Genomic DNA, 4,834 nt, shown 5'->3' on the forward strand with positions numbered 1-4,834 from the left:
ATATTTACACTAAACTATATTAATGTCTTATCGTCACAAATTCTCTACCAATTCTCTTAGAAGTTAGAATCCATCAGTATAAGAAAGATATGTGATTCCTGCTATTTTAAGGCGTTGTTCATACCTATAGCATCCTCTTCCACTATGATAAGAAATTACTAATGATTAATTGCTAAGAAATCGTCATGACAACAAATTGGGTATGTGAGGAAACCTCACTTTCAACAGAATAATTAATTGTTGACTATTCATGACCACGTCTTGTGACTTTCTTCCTTTTTTTCCCTTTCGTTTATGTTAGTGGATAGGCCATTCTTGAGAAGATGGTCACTTTTCCACTGAGAGTTCGGAATATATGTCCAAGATATATACTTATATACCGGCGAAAGAATCAGCCTAGTAAAACAAACAATACTGGACAAAGAAGAAGATAGTATAATTAACAAAAGTAGAATTATGAAGAGATTACACCAAATATAATCTTGGTACAAATAGCCATACTGATGGAAATGATCTCGAGGATCTTACTCAAATTTCAAATAATACATAATACAAATTATTAAAAGAAGAGAACATTGAACACACAATAAGCACGGATGATCATTTTGGATAGCATGTATTAAATTTTGTAAAGGGAATTTTCAAAATAGGGTTTAAGAGGAGTTAAGTCATGGAAATGGTAGAGATAGGAATGAATATTAATGGTAGACCGGTGGAGGAGATGTTGATGGGGGTGGAGGTGAAATATAGGTGACCGTTTTCTTGTAATTCTTAGGTGGTGGAGGTGAGCCATAGGTTGGAGGGTGCTTGTAGTAGTTCGTTGGTAGTGAAGGTGAGTAGTATGATGGTGGTTGTTCATAGGTCTTTGGTGTAGGTGGCGAGTTGTAGGTAGTAGGTGATTGCTCGTAGTGTTTTGATGGAGGTGGAGAAGATTTATATGAAGGGGTAGATTCTTTGTAGTATTGTGGAGGTGGAGACTTATAATAAGTTGGTGATTGCTCGAAATATTTTGGTGGTGGTGGTGGTGCTGGAGAATTGTATGAAGATGGTTGTTTGTAGTATTTTGGTGGAGGTGGTGGAGATTTGTAAGAAGATGTTGATTGCTCATAGTATTTTGAAGGGGGTGGAGGTGACTTGTAATAAGAAGGTGATTGCTCATAGTATTTTGGAGGAGGTGGGGGACTTGTAGGACGAAGGCAATTTCTCATAATAATTTGGTGGTGGTGGTGGAGACTTGTAGTAAACCGGCAACTTGCAATATTTTGTTAGTGCCATAACCTATAGTATTTAGAAGGAACAGACGATTTGTAATATTTTGCTGGCGATGGAGATTTATAGTACTTTGGAAGCAACAGCGACTTGTAGTACTTTGTAGGTGATGGCGACTTATAGTAATACTTTGAGGGAGTTAGCGACTTGTAGTAGTTCTTTGCAGGAACTGGTGACTTAAAGTAATACTTTGAAGGAGTAGGTGACTTATGATACTTTGAAGGAGTAGACGACTTGTAGTAGCTAGTATTTTGAAGAAGTTGGCGATTTGTTGTAGTTCTTTGAAGAAACATGTGACTTCTAATAGTTTTTTGAAGGAGCGGGTGACTTAAAGTAATACTTTGAAGAAACAAGTGACTTATAATACTTTAAAGGAGTAAACAACTTGTAGTAGTGCTTTAAAGGAGTTGACGACTTGTAGTAGTGCTTTGAAGGAGTTAGCGACTTGTAATCATTCTTTAAAGGAGTAAGTGACTTGTAATAATTTTTTGAAGGAGTAGGTTTCTTATAGTAATTTGATCACGCCCAACTATGCCGTATAAAAGGACAATGCGGTCGCTGCAAATATAATCCGGTTTACAAGTCCGGAGTCGAATCCCACAGAGAGTTAACCTATCAACTGCTACCTTCAGACCCACCAAGTCTTCAGAACCAGCTTCTCAAATATTCAAATGCTCAGTTGAGTGTTCTTTAATAACTAGCTTGCAAGTAACTAAAAGGCTATAACTAAATTAGAAGGGTTGTAAACAATTATGAGAAAAAGCTAAGGCAATGATTTCCCCTATTGATGGAATCCCTTCTGTTTATGCTCATACAAATTTACCCACACATCTCTATCAATCATGAACGCTAATCTTACCGCAAATCTCTCCCGAGTAATCACAGTAATCTACTATTGCACTCTCCCGAGATACACTAGCTTGCTTTATTTAGCACAATTCAATTTAGATTGCACCCAAGGCTTCGTTATTCCTAATCCCGCCTTTAAACCCGCAATTATAGATTCCTCTAATAATCTAGGAGTGGTGTTGTTCAACAATACCCTAAATATGCACTCTTTTCCAAGTTATGCACACTAAATAGGCACAGCTAATTGAGGATCCTATCAATTAACTACAACGAACACGAAGTTGAACAAATAAAGATTAAACTAACAATTTGTATTCACATAAACAAGAAGTTCATCACCCAATAGGTTCCATCAAAGCCTTAGACAAGGAATTTAGCTACTCATAGATATAGGAGAATAAACTAAGCTTGAATTCATCATAAAATCAAAAGAAAAGAAGAAAGATGTTTAGAGTACTTTCTCACAATTGTTTTCCTTGCTAAGAAACCTAAAAAATCAATACTTGCCTCTCTTGGGCGAAGTCTAGTGTTTTAAATAGGGTTTAGGTCTAAAAATCCCGTGTTTTACACTTAAGTCCCTGAAGTTTACTGTGCCCACCGCGGTTCTACCGCGGTCGCGGTAGAACCGCGGCCAAACGCCCTCGCGGAATCTTCAACTTTCAGAAACTGCCTTCCACCGCGGTTTCACCGCGGTCGCGGTAGAACCGCGGTGGAACTTGTACCCGGAAATTTTGGCCTGTTTTGAATGGGATACTTGGGAAATTCAACAATTGGCCTTTTTTCATCAATAGTTGACTCCAAAACCGCTCCTTAGCCTTCCTTACACCTATATCACCTGCAAATCATGAAAAGCACTAATAAGAGCATTTTGTTGTCATTTTTCCACATTAAAAGTTCACAAGAAGGTGATTATTTGGTGCGTGATTATAGTCAAATTCACCTATTATCAACACCCCACACTTAAACGTTTGCTCGTCCTCGAGCAAGCTAAACCACACTTCTATATCTAACTGTGCAATGTATTGCCCCAATTTATGTCACACCTGATATTACCAAAGACCGACCTAAGCAGTGCACAATCATAACTCAAATGCAGACTCTCATGCCATGACACACTTGTGCTCACTCTAATTACTCTAACTGAAATGAAGATTCACTTTTTCTTCCTGAGTCACATGCCCTCACATAAACACGATTTGAGAGTAGTTCCACACACAATAAAATTCAACAACGAGGAACCATATATAAACAGAATTCCCTCACTCTCAGCAAAGAGCATTCACATGCCACACAGATACATCATACGCTTGCCCCTAGTGTAATACTCCACTAATCGAGCCATTCAGTCAAAGATCAAGAGGTCTTTATTCGGTTGTAATGTAGGCTAAGGGACGGGTAGGATATATTTGGATATAGTGACTAACCTCCCTAAGCACTTTTAATACATACTTCCTTTTATTTTGCTTTCATGATCAACCCACCTGTTTCTCCACATTTTATTTCACTTGCGCCACCCCACTTCTCGTTAGGTACAACTGGCTCCTTTTCTTTTTCTCTTTTCTCTTTTTTTTTTCTTTTTTTTCTTTTTTCAGATTTATTATAACTGCCTGTTCACCAATCAGCCCTTCATTCTTGATTTTTCCCCCTTTTTTTTTCTTTCTTTCTCCCCACCCCACACTTTGACTTTTGTATATACTTTAGTGCTTCAAGTGCTTCTAGGAGGGAAAAGTTCAATTAGCGTATTTAAACACCACATTTTAGATCATTATAGGGTTATCAAAGAAAAGGCTTCAGGCTCAAAGGGGTTAACTATGGTAATATGCACAGGTGGATTTCTGAGTATAAAGGGTTACACAAAGAAATGCCTCAATCATCTCTAAAACCGAACAACTTCTATTTCGCTTTGCACACACACAGGGCAAGTTCTAGGTATCATATGCAAACATAAGATGCAAGTAACAGCTCACACACACTTAGCATGTAACTCATTCCGAATCAGTTCATCAACACAATCATACGAGTGTTCAAGCAAGACAAGATGTGCAAAATTAAGGCATATATTATGAGTCCACAAACAAGCTTAGATGTCACACACTCAAGTTCTTTTCTATACAAGTGTACACATTTGGGGTTACATTCTAACCTTCACCCATTTATTCTTAAACTTCAAAAAGAAAAATCTACTAACCCGGTTCAAGAAAAACCCTTGGAAAAGAACCGTGATCAAAAGAAAAACCAAGGGGGAGGTACTACACTACCTAAAAGAAGAAAATAAAATAAAATAAAAACCCTACATGGACTACTTCCCTCAAGAGTATTGTCCACCTAGTCCGTCATCAGGAAAAGTCCTCTACAACATATTACTGACTTAGACCCTCAAGAACACCGTCAAGAAGTGTCCGTCGTTGGGCCAATTCAGCTAATCCTAATATAACAACTCACACATATACAACATATTACTCTAATGATACAGCACAACAACATACATCTATATACATTACCATACACAGTCAGAGCAAGTCTCCCACCCCACACTTAAAACAATGGCATGTCCCCATGTCATCAAAATATAGTAAAGAACAGAAGGGTGAGAAAACTTCCCTGAAACTCAATCTGAGTCGGAGACGGTACTGGGGTCGACATGGCAGGCCCTCCCCAACGCACGCAACCAAGCCATAAACTTGCTCTCAGATCTAGCTTGCCTCTGTGACATGGC

General features: G+C 38.2%; 1 pseudogene; it reads right to left on the reverse strand.

Annotated features, from left to right (window-relative positions):
• Positions 1-698: 698 nt before the first annotated feature.
• Positions 699-4,834, reverse strand: part of LOC109219498 — a 4,612-nt pseudogene continuing 476 nt past the window's right edge.

This window comes from Nicotiana attenuata, unplaced genomic scaffold (genome assembly GCF_001879085.1).
Source record: "Nicotiana attenuata strain UT unplaced genomic scaffold, NIATTr2, whole genome shotgun sequence".
Lineage (NCBI taxonomy): Eukaryota > Viridiplantae > Streptophyta > Magnoliopsida > Solanales > Solanaceae > Nicotiana > Nicotiana attenuata.